At 46.9% G+C, this 17,413-nt stretch overlaps 1 protein-coding gene across 4 annotated transcripts in view; it reads left to right on the top strand.

Annotated features, from left to right (window-relative positions):
• The window catches only part of Hip1 (huntingtin interacting protein 1), a 144,092-nt gene that overhangs the window by 64,179 nt on the left and 62,500 nt on the right, over positions 1-17,413 (top strand). The window lies entirely within an intron of this gene.

Raw genomic sequence — 17,413 nt, 5'->3', positions numbered from 1 at the left:
CCCCCGCAATCCATTATTTCAGCCACATTCCTGACAGAACCCGTCATTACTGGCCTTGACAGTTTGAGCCTTGTGGTGGTCTTTGTTGAATGAGAAAAGCCAGGTTAAAGTTCACCTGACTCCCAGCATGACTGTTAAAAAAAAAATTAATTACACTTGTATATATATATATATATATATATATATATATATATATATATATATATGAATGTTTGTGCACATATACATATATCTGGATATAAGGTGGGGAGAAAAACTTGCAAGAGTCAGTAACCTTCTACCATGTGGGTCCCATGAGGACTCAAGTTGTCAGGCATAGAGGCAAACACTTTTGCATATGTTCCGAAAAATTGTACTTGGATTGTATCCAAGGGTTATTCTTGATGTGATGAAACACCATGACCAAAGCAGCTTGGGAAGAAAGAAAGATTTGGCTTACACTTCCATATTCCTGTTCATTATCAAAGGAAGTCAGGACAGGAACTCAAACAGAATAAGAACCTGGAGGCAGGAGCTGATGCAGAGACCACGGAGGGATGCTGCTTACTGGCTTGCTCAGCCTGCTTTCTTATAGAACCCAGTTCCACCAGCTCAGGGGATGGCACCTCCCATAGTGGGTTGTGCTCTCATACATCAATCATTAATTAAAAAAATGCCCTACAGTGTTGCCTACACCCTGATCTTATAGAGGCATTTTCTCAGTTGAGGCTCCCTCCTCTATGATGACCCCTAGCTTGTTGTCAAGTGGACATAAAACCAATCAGCACAAATTGCTTCTGAGATTTTTATAAGAATGAGATAACGGTATGGTGGTGCACACCTTTTTTTTTTTTTTTTGTTTTTTGTTTTTTTGTTTTTTGAGACAGGGTTTCTGTGTGTAGCCTTGGCTGTCCTGGAACTCACTCTGTAGACCAGGCTGGCCTTGAACTCAGAAATCGGCCTGCCTCTGCCTCCCGAGTGCTGGGATTAAAGGTGTGCGCCACCACCACCCGGCGGTGCACACCTTTAATCCCAGCAATAGGGAGACAGAGCAGGTAGAGTTCAAAGCCAGCTTGGTCTATTCAGTAAGTTCTTGGACAGCCAGAGCTAGACAGCAAGGCCTGTCTCAAACAAAACAAGGTAAAGAAGAGAAACAATGAAATAAAATAAAATAAAATACAGTTGGCCATCATTGGAAATCATTTTATTGATTTACTTTTTTTTAATTTGGAGGATTGATGTGTTAGAAAGGCGGGTCGCATCAAAACATACCACACTAGGCCCAAACAGTTCCACGTGTAAGAGGTTTAATTGAGAGGGAGAGAGGCGGGCAGCGGCTCGGAAAGAGAGGAGGGAGAGAGAGAGAGAGATGGAGGAATGTTCCCAGTGTATATATATGGGTTGTGACGTATAGCCACAGGTAAAGGTGGGAGGTGAGCCCAATGGATTCTGGGAATATGGTGGCTGTTGCCCTGGCAATAGGTCTGTGGACCTGCCCATGCATTGCCACAGGCTTTGGATGTTCTGATGCTAACAGGGATGGAACTCAGTATCTTGTAAATGCTAAACAAATGTAGCTTGGACTTGTTACTGGCCCCTCACTGGGGGATTCTAGGCAGGTGCTCTACCACTGAGCCACGCCCCTAGCCCCTCACTGGAGGATTCTAGGCAGGGGCTCTACCACTGAGCCACGCCCCCAGCCCCTCACTGGGGGATTCTAGGTAGGCGCTCTACCACTGAGCCACGCCCCCAGCCCCTCTCTGGGGATTCTAAGCAGTTGCTCTACCACTGAGCCACGCCCCCAGCCCCCTCACTGGGGATTCTGGGTAAGTGTTGAGCTATGCCCTCTGTCTTTTTTTTTTTCTAAATTCAGATTGATAATCACTTTATAGTTAAAACTGACTTTGAACTTGTAACTCTCCTTCTTTAGCCTTCCAAGTACTTGGGATTATGGGCATGTGCCAGCATGCCAAGCTGCACCTGTAATAGAAAATATAACCCGGTGGTTATTGTGACAATATGATAACCCAAAGCCTAGACTCTGAGGTGACTAATTCTTCCCATAACCCTTTAGCTCCTTGATTGGCCTGAAGAGTGGAGCCTCATCTGTTTTAGTTGACAGCTCTGGGAACCAATTTTCCCAGGTCTCATTATCTCTCCGAATGAGGATACAAGTGAGTGGGGACAGCGGATTCACCACCTGATGCCACTAGTGAATATTTGATGACATCAGATGTCTGCCTTCGGGGAAGCCATTGAATGCTGAACTTGGGGGTGAAGTACAGATGCTGTTGGGGGCAGATGAGGGAGCCTGCCTTGGCCATGCAGAGAGCTAGCTGAATGCTGGCATTTGGGGAGCAGACAACACTACCCATCCTCACAAGAACATGGCTGGGTGCAACAGTTTGTTTTTGCACAAAGCATTTTCATACCCGCCAGGGAGGTCGGGCAGAAACAGGTAGCTCTGTTTTATAGATGGAAAAACTAGCATCCAGGAAAGTGAAGCTGAGGGTCCCGGGTGAAGGGCAGAAGCAGGTCTTATGCCCCACATGCACGCGCAGACATGTTCGTTCTTTCTCCCTTCCTCTCTCCTTCCTTCCCTCCTTTCCTCTGCTCCTCCCCCACAATCTCTTTTTTAGACTAGATCTCAGTCACTCTGGCTAGCCTGGGACTCGTTATGTATGTAGACCAGGTTGGCCTCATTCACAGAGATCTACTTAATTCTGCCTCCTGAGTGCTAGAAAGGCATGTGGCGCACGCCTTTAACCTTAATCCCAGCACTTGGGAGGCAGAGGCAGGCGGATTTCTGAGTTTGAGGCCAGCCTGGTCTACAGAGTGAGTTCCAGAACAGCCAGGGCTACACAGAGAAACCCTGTCTCGAAAAAAACAAACAAAAAAAAGGCATGTGCCACCACACCAGGCACACACTTAAAACAACAAACAAAAAATGAGAATATGATTTATTATTTATTGTGTGGGTGAAATGTTTTTGTGTGGAGTAGTAGTTCAAACCTATGGGTTGCATCTCCTTTGGAGGTCAAATGACCATTTCACAGGGGTCACCTAAGACCATCAGAAATATCAGCTATTTGCCACTGATTTATAACAGTGGCAAAATTACAGTTATGAAGTAGCAATGAAAATCATTTTATAGCTGGGGGTCACCACAACATGAGGAACTATATTAAAGGGTCACAGCATTAGGAAGATTGAGAACCGTTGGTGTGGAGGGTGTTCATGCCTTGGTGTGCATGTGGAGGTCAGATGGCAACTCTTGGGATGACCCCCTCTTCCCACCCCCTCTTCCCCCTCGTTTCTCATGGGTTCCAGGGATCGGACTCAAGCCACCAGGCTGCCCAGCTCCTTTACCTGCTGAGCCATCCTGCCAGCTCTTGTTTCTTTGCTTGTTTTTTTTTTTTTTTCTTTTTTGTTTTTCGAGACAGGGTTTCTCTGTGTAGCCCTGGCTATCCTGGAACTCACTCTGTAGACCAGGCTGGCCTCAAACTCAGAAATCCGCCTGCCTCTGCCTCCCAAGTGCTGGGATTAAAGGCGTGCGCCACCACCGCCTGGCTAAGCATTTATGTTTATGTGTATTCGTACACTGTGGCTGTCTTCAGACACATCAGAAGAGGGCTCGGATCCCATTGTAGATGGTTGTGAGCCACCATGTAGTTTCTGGGAATTGAACTCAGGACCTCAGGAAGAGCAGTGAGTGCTCTTAACTGCTGAGCCATCTCTCCAGCCATCTTTGCTTGTTTTTGAGAAAGGGTCTGTGGTGTAGCTGAGGCTGGCCTTAAACTCACCGTACAGCCAAGGATGGCTGTGAGCTGTTGATCTCCTGCCTATAATTCTCAGGTGCTGGGGCCTGGCCTGTTGTGGTTATAGAACCTTCCAGGACTGATGACTCCCCTCACCCGAATCTGTAAAGTCACTTAAATCAATGCCTGGCACAAAGCTGGTACTTGGTAAAAAGACAGGGGCTGCTCTAGTATAGCCAGCTGGTGATATGATGTCATTCTGTCCTGCGTCTTCTGCAAACACATGTCCTACTGTTGCTGTGGGATCTTCGTGCATATGTCAAAGACAGTTTATCCATTTACTGTTGCTTAAGACAGAGTCTTACTGCATAGCTAAGGCTGGCATCAAACTGGAGCTCCTCCTGCCTCAGACTCTTCAGTGCTGGGATTACAGGCACGCGATACCATGCACAGCTATAAGTCACTTCTCTTTTTTTGTTTGTTTGTTTGTTTTGTTTTGTTTTTTGTTTTTCGAGACAGGGTTTCTCTTTGTAGTCCTGGCTGTCCTGGATCTCACTCTGTAGACAGGCTGGCCTCAAACTCAGAGATCTGCCTGTCTCTGCCTCCCAAGTGCTGAGATTAAAGGCGTGCGCCATTACCGCCTGGCTATAAGTGACTTCTTTATATTTTAAAGGGCTCGGGTTATAATGCTTCACCTTGTGTGTGTGCGCGCACATGTTTGTGTGTCTGTGTGTCTGCATTCAAATGTGGAGTGGCGAGAGACCTCAGATGTCTATTGCCTTCTTACTTTCTGACATATTGCCTAAGGCTTTCTCACTGAATCTGGAGCTTACCTGTTCCAGTTTGACCGGATGGTGAGCAAGCCTCATCTATAGACTCACCTTTGCTCCTTGTCCTCGCCCTTCTTCCTGTCTCATCCCCTGCACTGGAGTTGCTGGTGTGTACACAGCTGGACCCAGCTTTTCCCTCTTTCTATTGTTATAGGTGCAGGAGACTTGAATGTAAGCTCTCATGCTCTTACCATCTTTTCAGCGCAAGGCTTCAGGTTCTCAGAGTTCTTTAAATTGGGGGACTGCAAAGATGGTAGCTCAATAGTTGAGAGCACTGGCTACTCTTTCAGGAGGACCTGGTTTGGTTCCCAGCACCCACAAGGAGGCTCACAACCATCTATAACTCCAGTTCCAAGGGGTCCGATATCCTCGTCTGGCCTCACATACAAACATGCAAACGCTTACACATACACAAGAAATAAAATACGTACATCTTTTAAAGGCGTGACGGGCAGGTACGGGTAGTGAGATCCTGTCTCAAAAAGAAAAAAAGAGTTCTTTTTGTTGGGCTAGGGAGATGGTTCAGTGGGCAAGATACTTGTTACTAAGCCTGTCACCTGAGTTCTGTTCTGGAAACCCACATGGTGGAAGTAGAGAATTATCTACCCTAGGTTGTCCTCTGGCCTTCATAGCTGCGGGTTTTTTGGCACACACACCCCCACACACATACAAAGTAAATAAATATAAAAACAGAATTATTTTTATTGATCTCTCTTGAGCTGGGTGGCGAAGGCACAGGAGCAGTCTCCTGTACTTTGCCCTGTAACTGTATAAACTAGGGTTTCTCTTTAGTCTTAGTTCATTCCCGCTACTATGACAAAACACTTAAGCAGGATTGATTTATAAGTCATAGAAGGTTCCTTTCCACAGTTCTAGTGGCTGAGTAAGTCTGAGGTCACAGAGGCAGCAGATAGGGTGTCTAGTAGGAGCCCATTTTATATCTGGTATTCTTCACTCATTGGAAAAGAGAGATGTGTGTTGTATCTGAAGAGATTGAAGGACCCGCCTGCCTCTTTTGTAAGGGCGCCTATGCCATGCACAAGGGCAGCGCTCTCATGACTACATAACTTACTGAAAAATCTTGCCTCTTATTCCTACCACATGATGAGTTCAAGGCTAGCCTGGGCTACATGAGATGCTGTCTGAGAAAGTCAAGATTTGCAAAGAGTTAAAGAGCTAGGTATACAGTTTGGTGGTACAGTGCCAGTATGTATAGTAGGGCCATTGCTTCAAACTCCAGTATAAAAACAAAAAACAAAACAATATTGTATAGGCTGGGAATTAAACCTTCAATCAAAGGCCTGTGAGAGACACTCAACCAAAGTGTCCATACAGTAACCATAGCATGTGTTACTGTTGGAACAGTGCTTCACATATTTTTGTAATTATGCCTTTCTTTATTATGGGCACATGTGTGTGGGTGTGCCCAGAGGTCTAAGGACAACTTGGAAGAGTCAGTTCTCTCCTTCCATCATGTAGAACCTGGGGATCAAACTCATGTCATCAAGATTTGGCTGCAGTCCCCTTTCCCCATTGAGCCACCCTGCCAGAACTATGCTTTAGGAAGATAAGATAGTTCTGAGCTGGGCTTGTGGCTTGGTTGGTAGAAAGACTGGTTGCATGGCCTGCCTGCATGTATGAGGCCATGGGTTCTTTCCCTAACACTGCATGAAGCTGGATATGGTGGTGTACACCTGTGTCCAGGACTTGGCCGGTGTCAGGTGAGTTTGAGGCCAGCGGGAACTATTTGAGACTCTGTGAGAAACAGGGAGGCAGAGGAGGAGAGAGGGTGAAAGGTGGATCTGGTGGGGCTGCCACCCTGAGCTGATAACCAGCAGACCCACCCTCTGGGAAGTCCAGCTGAGGGTTGCCCTGCCCAGGCTCTGTGGAGTACTTGCCTCATCCCTACCCTTCTCCTGTTTCTCCCTCTGCCTTCCCCTAAGGGAGCGGTCCCTGTGGCCCTGGAGACACAGAAGTGAGAGTTCTTGGTGGTTTTGCTTTGAGGAAGCCAAATCTCAACCCTGAAACTGATGAAGTCCTTCTCCCAAATTAGCTACTGCCCCCCCCCAACCCCTAGAACATTCTTCCCAGCTTACGCTGACTCTGTGGTCAGAGCAGGGAGGATCTACTCTGCTCCTGCCCTGTTGGTGTGACAGTCTGCTGGGGACGACTGGGCCCTTTATGTCTGGTTCACTTTCTCCTGTTCTTTCTGTATACACATGCTTGTATGTCTGTGGATGTTCTGGCCCGTGTGTGTGTGTGTGGAAGCCAGAGGACAACCTCAGGTGCCATTCATCTACCCCGCTTCCTTGAGACATGGTCTTTTACTGGGCTTGAGCTCTCCAAACTGGGAGCCCCCAGGATCCGCCTCCTCTATTTCTTCAATGCCAGGATTACAAATGTGCACTACCACCCCATTTTTTAAAAATGGACTCTGAGGACTAAGCTTGGGTCCTCATGCTTTACAAACTGAGCTATCTCCGTAGCTCTCTTTTTCTATTCCCCTCACCCCCATTCCAACATCTCTTTTGAGATACATACTGAACTCCCTGTATAGCTGAGAGGGGCTGAGGGTGGCTCCTCTCCCAGTCCCCCTGCTTCCACCTCCACCTCCCTGGTGCTGGGATGACAGGCATGTGGACCAGTACACACTTTTAGCTTCTGACCTAGTACAGTGAGGCATGCATTTCTGTTGCCTGGTTAGGTTGGTCCCCAAACTGGGGGCTTGGCATGGGTCTGGTCTGGGGACCTGGCAGCGTATTCTGATCTGGGGAAATGACTGGTCTATTCTTGTCTATTCTAGTTTGCTTTCTGTTGCTGTGGTGATAAACACCATGACTAGAAAGTGGCTAGGTTGTCTTCATCTTCTAAGTTACACTCCACCATCGAGGGAAGCTAAGACAGGAACCCGAGGCTGGCACTCAGAAGCAAGAATTGAAGCAAAGGCCACAGAGGAACATGCCCACTGGCTTGTTCATCTTTTCTTTATTTTTATTTTTGATTTAATTTTTTCTGTATTGGTGTTTTGACTCCATGCCCACCTGCTGCCCAGAGGGGGCCAGAAGAGGATATTGGATCTCCTGAAACTTGAGTTACAAACAGTTGTGAGCATGGTTTGTGAAACTTGAGTTACAAACCATGTGGCTGCTGGGAATTGAACTCAGATTCTCTGGAAGAGCAACCAGTGCTCTTAACCGCTGAGCCATCTCTCCAGTCCCACTTCCTCTGCCCCAGTTTGCTTTCTTACAAATGCAAGCCTATTTGTCTATTCTATCTACCAATAGTGGGCTTGGCCCTCGCATGTCAATTATCAACCAAGAAAATGCCCCACAGAGGCCAATCTGATGGAGGCAATTCCTTTTCTGTGGTTCCTTCTTCCCAAACTTGTAGTTGTGTGTTAAGCTAAGAAAAACTAAGTAGCCAGGAGTATGTAGATAGGATGCCTGGACTTGGAGCTCTGTAGAGATCTGGGTTCAAATTATGACCCTGCTGTTTACAAGCTGGGTCATCTCAGCAGGAAGGTCTATTTGTTAACCTTTGCTGTGATAACATTCCTGACAGAGGAGCATAGAAAAGGATGGTTTATTGTACTTTCCAGTCCATCATGGCAGGGAAGGCAAGGCAGCAGGAGCGTGAGGTGGCTGGCTCGTACTGCGTCGCAGTCAGGAAGCAGAGGTAGATATTGTGCTCAGCTCACTGTCTCCTTTTTGTTCATTTGGGGGCCCCAGCTCATGGGATGGTGCTAAGCACATCCAGGGAGAATCTGGTCTTCCCACCTCAATTAACCAATCTAGATGTTCCCTCACAGACATGCCCAGAGGTACATTTTATAGTGATTTAAAATTTAGTTGTGGGACCCTTTTCCTCTTCCTGGGTTGCCCTTATCCAGCCTTGATGTGCTGGTCTTAGTGTAGCTTGTTATGCTGTGTTTGGTCTGTGTCCCTGGGAGGACTGTTTTTCTTTCTTTCTTTCCTCCTTTCTTTCTTTCATTCTTTCTCTCTCTCTCTCTCTCTCTCTCTCTCTCTCTCTCTCTCTCTCTCTCTCTCTCTCTCTCTCTCTCTCTCTCTCTCTCTCTCTCTCTCTCTCTCTCTCTTTCTTTCTTTCTTTCTTTCTTTTTTGAGACAGGGTCTCTCTGTGTAGCCCTGGCTGTCCTGGAACTCACTCTGTAGACCAGGCTGGCCTCAAACTCAGAAATCTGCCTGCCTCTGCCTCCCAAGTGCTGGGATTAAAGGTGTGCGCCACCACCATCCCGCACCCAGGACTGCCCATAATTGTCTGGTCCCTCCTACATTCTTACTAAGAAATTACAACAAAGGCTTGTCTACACCTCCCAGTCTTACAGATGTAGTTTTTCAATTGTCATTCTCTTCTCTCAGATAACTTTAGCTTGTATTAAGTTGACAAAAACAAAAAACCAGCAAACAGAAAGAAAGACAGTTGAAATGCAATTGTGTCAGCTTGAGACATACAAATACATCACTATTCAGCTACAACCTTTCTCTTTTTATCCTCAAGCTTTCATTCATAATGGTATCAAAATATGCGGTATAAATAACTAAATGATCCATAGTCTTTAAAAATTCAAATACTTAGCCGGGCAGTGGTGGCACACGCCTTTAATCCCAGCACTTGGGAGGCAGAGATAGGCGGATTTCTGAGTTTGAGGCCAGCCTGGTCTACAGAGTGAGTCCAGGACAGCCAGGGCTATATGGAGAAACCCTGTCTCGAAAAAACAAAACAACAACAACAACAACAAAAAAATTCAAATACTTAAAAAGTTCAGTCTCCTTAAAATATCCAAAGTCTTTTACAAAGTTCAGAGGCTTTCTGAAGTTTCAAAGTCTCGCAACTGTGGGCTGCTGTAAAATAAAAGAATAAGTTACATCCTTCGTGTTTCAAAAGTGAAAATAGGGGGGCACAGTTACAGTCAAAGCAGAGCAGAACAGAAGTCCAACAGTATAAAGCTTGGTGCTGGGCTTCTGGGACTCGCTCATGATCTTCTGGGCTCCACAGAGCTTGCACCTCTATAGTTCTGCCATTCACAGCATACTCAACTGTCTGGTGGGCTCATTTTAGCTCCACAGCACACCTGCTGATGTCCTGGGTAGTCATCCCATGGTACTGGCATCTCCAAAATAGTGGGGTCTCTGTGACGGCTGAGCTGCATTCTCACCAGTAGCCTTTCCAGAGCTCTCTTCAGGAACTCTGATCCTGTTGCATTTTTTTTTGTTGTTGTTTTGTTTTTTGTTTTTTTTTTCAAGACAGGGTTTCTCTGTGTAGCTCTGGCTGTCCTGGAACTCACTCTGTAGACCAGACTGGCCTTGAACTCAGAAATCCACCTGCCTCTGCCTCCCAAGTGTTGGGATTAAAGGCGTGCGCCACCACTGCCTGGCCCTGTCACACTCTTATCTCAAGGTCTCTCCATGACCCCTTCAGTCCTAGGACTTCTACTTCAACTGGGACTGCATTTGCTTTTGACTTCTTTTGACCCCTCTTCACCTCTGATGGTGCCAAATTTCAGATGCTCTTCATGGCTCCTTCATGTGTTCAAAACCAGTACCACTGAGAGATGTTTACACATTTCCAAGTTTGGCTGCCAGCATGAAAGCCTGGCCTCCTCTGGACCACAGCTTCTGTGTGCTAACCCTGAGGAAATATTCCCAAGAGATTTCACCTCAGTGAAATGATGCTCAGTGATGCTGGTCTCAACTTAATGCCAGCTGATTCTTCAGCCCTGACTGTTCGGTATCAATTGTCCAAGCAAAGCAAGGTTCCACTTAATGGTTCCTTGTTAATTACTAATATCTTGGCCCGGCTGATCAGAGTGACACTGATCAGACTTCACTCATTATTAGACAGTCTTAATAGAGCCTTTCATAGACGGTCAAAGGTCCCTCTGAAACTTCACAAGCCAGGCCACCCTCATTTGCATTGCTCTCAGCATTATCTCCTAGGTTCCCACAGTGGTTCAATAAGCTCTGAACATCCAATGGCTTTTCTAACCCAAAGTCCCAGAGTTCCTCGCAACCTTTCCAAAACACAATCTGGTCAGTCACAGGAGTACCCCATTCCTGGTACCAATTTCTGCCATAGGGTTTCTGTTGCTGTGATTAAAACCACCACAACCAAAAGCAACTCAGGGATGAAAGTATTTCTTCTTACAACTCTCAGGTCACACTCCATCACTGAGGGAAATCAGGATAGGAACTCAAGGCAGAAACTTAGGCAGAATTCATGAAGAATGCTGCCTGTTGGCTTGATCATCCACCTCAGGCCACCTGCTGCAGGGGTGGCATCGTTCACAATGTGCTGGGCCCTCCCATGTGATCACTAATGAAGAAAATGGCCCAAAGGCTTGCCTATAGACCAGTCTTTTTCTTCTTTTTTTTAATATTTATTTATTTAGGTCTGGAGGGATGGCTCAGCAGTTAAGAGCACTGACTGCTCTTCCAGAGGTCCTAAGTTCAAATCCCAGCAACCACATGGTGGCTCACAACCATCTGTAATGAGATCTGACGCTCTCTTCTAGTGTGTCTGAAGATAGCAACAGTGTACTTACATATAATAAATAAATAAACTTTTTTGTTTGTTTGTTTTTTGTTTTTCGAGACAGGGTTTCTCTGTGTAGCCCTGGCTGTCCTGCAACTCACTCTGTAGACCAGGCTGGCCTCGAACTCAGAAATCCACCTGCCTCTGCCCCCAAGTGCTGGGATTAAAGGCATGCACCACCACTGCCCGGCAAATAAATCTTTTAAAAAGAAAAGATTTATTTATTTATTTAATATATACTGTCATTCTCTTTAGACACACCAGAAGAGGGCATTGGATCCCATTACTGATGGTTGTAAGCTGCTGAATTGAACTCAGGACCTCTAGAAGATCAGTCAGTGCTCTATTAACCACTGAGCCATCTCTCCATCCCCCCATCCCCCAACACCTTACCTCCTACCTTCTCCTCCACCCCCCCCCCATAGGCCAGTCTTATGGAGACATTTTCTCAATTGTCCTATCATCTCAGATGCCTCTAGATTGTGTCCTATTACCAAAAATACTATCAAAGACACTAGTCAGGTGCTGTCCTTGAGCCACACCCCAGCCCCTCCCTACTGGCGTATTCGAGGAAAGTGATCCATATCCTGGGCCACCCTGGAAGTCTAACTTCCATTCTGTGGCGCAGCTTACCTGTTCATTTCTCTATTTGTAACAAAGAAACTCTGAGGTAGGAATGTAGGTCAGTTGGTAGAATGCTTGCTTGCCTGGCGCCGTGTGCATATCTGAGAACATACCTGAAAACAAGCTCCCATGTCCTCAAGCAAACTTTCCCACCATTCTCTGTATTGCATTTATTTATTTTGGGAATGGGTCTCACTATGTTGTATAGACTGACCCCATGCTCTTTGTATAGTTCATGCTGGCATTGAACTTGAAATTCTCCTGCCCTGGGCCCTTGAGTGCTGGAATGACATACTGATGCCACCACACCCATCTCTGTCTTGTTAGCAGTAATTTGGTCCCTCTTTTCCTCTGGAAGATATTCTCAGTGTCATTTTTGACTCCTTTCTCCCTCTTAGACAGCATCCATGGAACATCCTATCAACAAATCCAATGTCAGTTCTACCGTAAAAATAAATTCTAGACTGAGGAGACAGCTTAGCCAATAAAATGCTTGCTGAGCAAGCATGGGAATCAGCATTTGGTTCTCCCGGGTACTAGGTAAAATCCGTAACCCCAGCCTGGTGAAGGCAGAGACAGGATTCCTGGAGCAAGCTGGCCAGTCAGATGATGAACCATATTGCCAAGTTCTGGGTTCAAAGGAGAGACCTTGTGTCAAAATGCAAAGTAGAGGGAGTGAGACTGAGGAAGATGACTGAATATCATTATCTGCCTCCTCACACACTCTTGAGTGTGCACACACATACACACACACACACACACACACACATACACACACGCACGGAAAGACATACATATACACATGCACACTAAATCCACATGTGAAAAGAAATTCCAACAGCAATCACATAATCCCTGGGTTCAGTCCCGAGTGCACGAAAGAAAAAGTAAATGAGAAAATAAACTGTGAGCCCCTGTACATGCTCATCAGGTCTCCTGCCTCCTTCCCCTAAGCTACCATCATTTGGTCCCAGCTTGAGAGCTTGCTAGAGGAATCCAGTAGAAATAGGATACCGGGACTGGGAGCGAGGCTCACACTGCTTAAAACCAGGCACAGTGAGACATGCCTATAATCCCACTAGTCCGGAGGTTGAAGCAGGTGGACCAGAAGTTAAAATTCATCCTATGCTACATTGTGAGTTCAAGTCCAGCCTGGGATGCATGAGATCATGTCTCAAACAACAAATGAAAGAAAAACAAGTCCAATTGTGTCACCCTGTGCTTAAAACCTTTAAATAGTCAGCTATGGTGACATATGCCTATCATCCTAGCACTAGGGAGACTGAAGCAGGAGGAATGGGCCAGCCTGGGCTACATAGTAAGTTCAAGTGATCTATGTTTCATGACCATATCTCAAAGAAGCAAACATTAGCATTGTTTATATTTTAAAAATGTGTGTTGAATGCAGAAAGAATTTGAAACTATTTCTCCAAATTTGAAGGAGACCAGAGACTTGGGGTAGCCCCTAAAAACTTACCACGATTGAGGTTCTTCTTTGTATTGGGTGAGAGTGGTGTTGAGGACTGTCTCAAAGGGCTGGGCTGGGCTGGCTCTGTAGTTAGAGGCTACCACGGGAGGAAAGCTCTTCCTGAGCATTATGTAACAGATGTGGTCTTGTGTAAATCACACTTCTGTAAACACAACCCAATTTTAAATGTACTAACAGAGATCGCTATTTAAAGGTATGTGATGCCAGTCTCTTTTGTAAAGTGAATAAGTAATCTCTTCATTTGTGCTCCATGTCAATTCCTATTCTCCATGAAGAAAAGTTACATTTACTTAAAAAAATGAAAAAGAAAAAGGGCTGGAGAGATGGCTCAGTGGTTAAGAGCCCTGACTGTTCTTCCAGAGGACCTGAGTTCAATTCCCAGCAACCACATGGTGGCTCAGAACCATCTGTAATGGGGTCTGATGCTCTCTTCTGATGTGTCTGAAGACAGCATACTCATAGACATAAAATAAATCTTTAAAAACATTAAGGTACACCCATCCGTCATCACATTGCCTCTGTCTATATTTCTCTCCCTTTGCCCTCCTTCCTCTTGCTTCCTGTCATCCTTTTAAATTTATTTTTATTTTTCCCCTGAGGTAGGGTTTCTCTGTGTTAGCCCTGGCTGGCCTGGAACTCACCCTGTAGACAAAGATAGCCTGGAACTCAAGAGATCTGCCTGCCTGTCTCCCCAGTGCTGGGATTAAAGGCGTGCGCCATCTCTGCCTGCTGCGTCCTGTCATTTAGCTGAGTTCTTTCCTCGTGTGTGGGATGTTTTGTGGTGTAGTGGTATCTGCTTGTAACCCCAGCTAGTGTAGAGGTCGCTGCGGGAGAATCAGGAGTCCCAGACTGTGTGCCAGGTGGTGTGGGTCAGTTGGTAGAGTGCATGCCTGGCCTGCATAGCTCTAGGCTTGATCTGAAGTACTGCTTTGAGCTGAGCATGATGGAACATGCTCAGTTGCTCAGGAGGTGGAGGCATTGGGAGGCTCAAGAATTCAGGTTGTTCAAGGCACAGCAGGTGCCAGGTAGGATAGGCTGAACTACATAGTAATGTCAAGGCCAGAAAAAATAATAATAAAGAACATGGTGATGTGTGCGGTTTCCCCTTCTTAGACCAGATGTATTTTGTGGGAAGGATGGGGGCAGAGTTAAGTTCCAGGGAAGATCCAATGTAGCCAGGTTTGGGACTAGCAACCAAAGTGAGTACTATTTGCACACGTGACCCACCGTATTAGTTTTGCTTCACTGTGACCAAAATACTTCACAGAAGCAACTTATGAGAGAAAGTTACACAGAAAAACTTATGTTTTCAGTCATCATGTCGGAGCCCACGTCAGTGGGCTCTTCACATCCTGGCTGACCAGGAAGCAGACCGGCTGTCTGCAATGGGGTGGGGGAGTAGGGAGGAGTGGGGGGCTGGCTACAACCCCTAAAGGCTTGCCCTTTAATCCTGCTTCCCTCAGCTGGACCTCAAAATAGCCTCCTCAGCAAGGGATGGGGGGTGAGGTCGTTCAAATCAGGAGCCAGTGGGGGACAGTTCAGATTTAAGTCATAGCAGACATTCTCGTCCTTTTCAACACTGAGGAGACCTTAGGAGCTTGTGCTTTGTAGAATGTGACCAGCGTAACACGTGATAAGACTACCTGATGTGGATATGGGAGGGTGGGGGCTGGAGTTTAGGACTCTGGAATGTCCCCTCCCTACATGTCACCTGTCCTGCTCATACCTTAAATGGGAGCCTGGCTACAACCAGATGGCTTTGTTCTGACTTCCTAAACAGGGGCTGCCTGCAGTGAGTGCAGCCTCTGTTTGCACCATACTGGAGTAGGTCCGTCTGTGTGCGCGAAGGCATGTTCTTACTGAGGACGCTCAGCAACGAGACCCAGGGGCAGGTGGTAAGTGAGCAGCCAGTACAGACTTTCCTTAAAGTCGGTCAAGTCCTTGGGAAGCTGTTTGGGTTTCCATCGTCCCTGGTCGTCTGACAGACTTTGTGCTTTTGACTCTTACTGGGTCAAAACTGGCTAAACGTCTGCTAGTAGGAAAAGTTAGACTTTTTTCCCCCCCTTTTTTGTGGTGCTGAGGGTGAAACCATACCTGGGCCTAGCCCATACTAAGCAAATGCTCTACTGCTGAGCCACGCCCCCAGCCCCTTCCTGGGGGATTCTAGGCAGGGGCTCTACCACTGAGCACTGAGGTAGGAGTGCCTGTTGTGGAATTAGAACAAGAATTAGGAAGGCGGAGGATGTTGGGGGGAGGGCGAAGCAGTGGGCCTTAAGTATTGCTGGGCTTGCAGCAAGTACTTCCTGCCTCAGTCATGGGACAGACGGGTCACCAGTGAATCAGTTCCGTGACAGATGCGGGGATCCTGATATTGCCCATTTCAGCCCTTTACCTACTTTGTTTTGTGAAATCGTTGGTGTAATGCTGCCATGGGTCCATATTAGAGGAGCAAGAAGCAGAGCTCCAAACAGCTGTGGAAATGGGGCGTGGCAGAGGGCATGAAGAGGATACAGAGCAGTTGGGCAACATTGTGGTTTCAGGGCAGGCTCAGCCCAGCCCTGTCCATCGGAACATTTCCCCCAGAAGCCCTGGCAAGGGATACAGCAGGCAGTATAGAAAACGCTATCTTGGGCCGTGCCTTACCTTTCTGCTGCTGTCACCAACGTAACTTAAGGGTTTACTTTAGCTCACAGTTTGAGAAGTTAGTCTACTCTGTTAGAGTTCACAATGGCAGGAACTTGTGGTCAGGACTCCCTTTCTGTGTGGACCAGGAAGCAGAGAGATCAGATCGAAAGCAGAGCCAGGCTATCGAGGTTTGACCCCAGAACCCAGTGACCCACTTTTTGCAGGAAGACATTGTCTTTGTACATTCAAACAGAATTCGCTTTGGGAAGGAGGGCAGTGTGTATCTCTGTTGGTTCCTTCTTCTGTTGCTGTTTAAAAAAGAAGACTCTAACAAAAGCAACTTAAAGGAGAAAGGGTTTATTCTAACACATTCCATCCTGGTGGAAAAGCCAAGCCAGTGGGCAGGGAAGGCTTCATGGGAGCAGAAGCCCTATTGTGCACATTGTATTCACAATCAGAAAGCAAGTGGAGCTGGGCCAGGCTCCAGGCCCACCTCCACTGACCCACTTCCTCCAGAGAGACTCCGCCTCCCAGGGGGTCCCACAGCCTTCCCAATCAGCGCCACCATCTGATTTCACGTATAAACCCCGTGGGGGACATTTTTCATATCACAACAGAATGTAATGAGCCTGCCAGCAGAAGGGCTTCTGGGGGGTAGTGAGGGTAACAGTGATGGAGAAATCAGAGTTCCTGTTCCAGACAGATGGTGTGATGGCTAACGCTGTCAACAGAATCTAGACTCACCCAGAAGGCAAGCTTCCTTCTTGGCCTGTCTGTCTGTGAGGCCTATCTGGAGTGTCTAGATTAATTGCAGTGGGGCTTGAAGACCTGCCCTGAGTGGACGTGGCCGCCACCATGGGCTCACATACCGCCACCACGAGCTCACACTTACTTTCTGTTCACCTCTAACTAGACACCCGTTTTGCCCTGCTGGGGAGTTACTGAGTATTTCCTGTTAAAAAGAAGCAAGCCAGGGAAACGAGCGCAGGAAGGGGTAGAGGTAGAAAAGGAAATGGAAAGAAAACAAAAAAGTTAAAAGAAGTACAAAGAGTTTTTCTTTGTCTCTTTCTCTCTATCTCTTCCTTCCTTCCTTCCTTCCTTTCTTTCTTTCTTTCTTTCTCTTTCTTTCTTTCTTTTCTATGTGTATGGTGGTTTTGCCTGTGTGCATGTCTGTGTACCATATGTGTGCCTGATGCCTGCAGAGGCCAGAAGAGGGCATCAGGTCCCCTGGAACTGAAGTTTTAGACAATCGTGAGGCACCATGTAGATGCTGGGAGAAGAGCAACCAGACTCCTGACCACTGACCGGTCTCCAGTCCCTCTTTTTATTTTTGTGTGATACGAAAATTGAACTGAGGGTCTCCTTTGTGCAAAACAGGCACTGTGCCACTGAGCCAGCCTCCAGTGCTCTAGCAGGTGATTCTAGGCAGGGGCTCTCCCACTGAGCCACGCCCCCAGCCCCTCCCTGGGGGATTCTAGGAAAGGTGCTCTCCCACTGAGCCACGCCCCCAGCCCCTCCCTGGGGGATTCTAGGCAGGGGCTCTACCACTGAGCCACGCC

This window comes from Mastomys coucha, unplaced genomic scaffold (genome assembly GCF_008632895.1).
Source record: "Mastomys coucha isolate ucsf_1 unplaced genomic scaffold, UCSF_Mcou_1 pScaffold22, whole genome shotgun sequence".
Lineage (NCBI taxonomy): Eukaryota > Metazoa > Chordata > Mammalia > Rodentia > Muridae > Mastomys > Mastomys coucha.
This window is presented reverse-complemented; position numbering and strand designations above follow the sequence as displayed.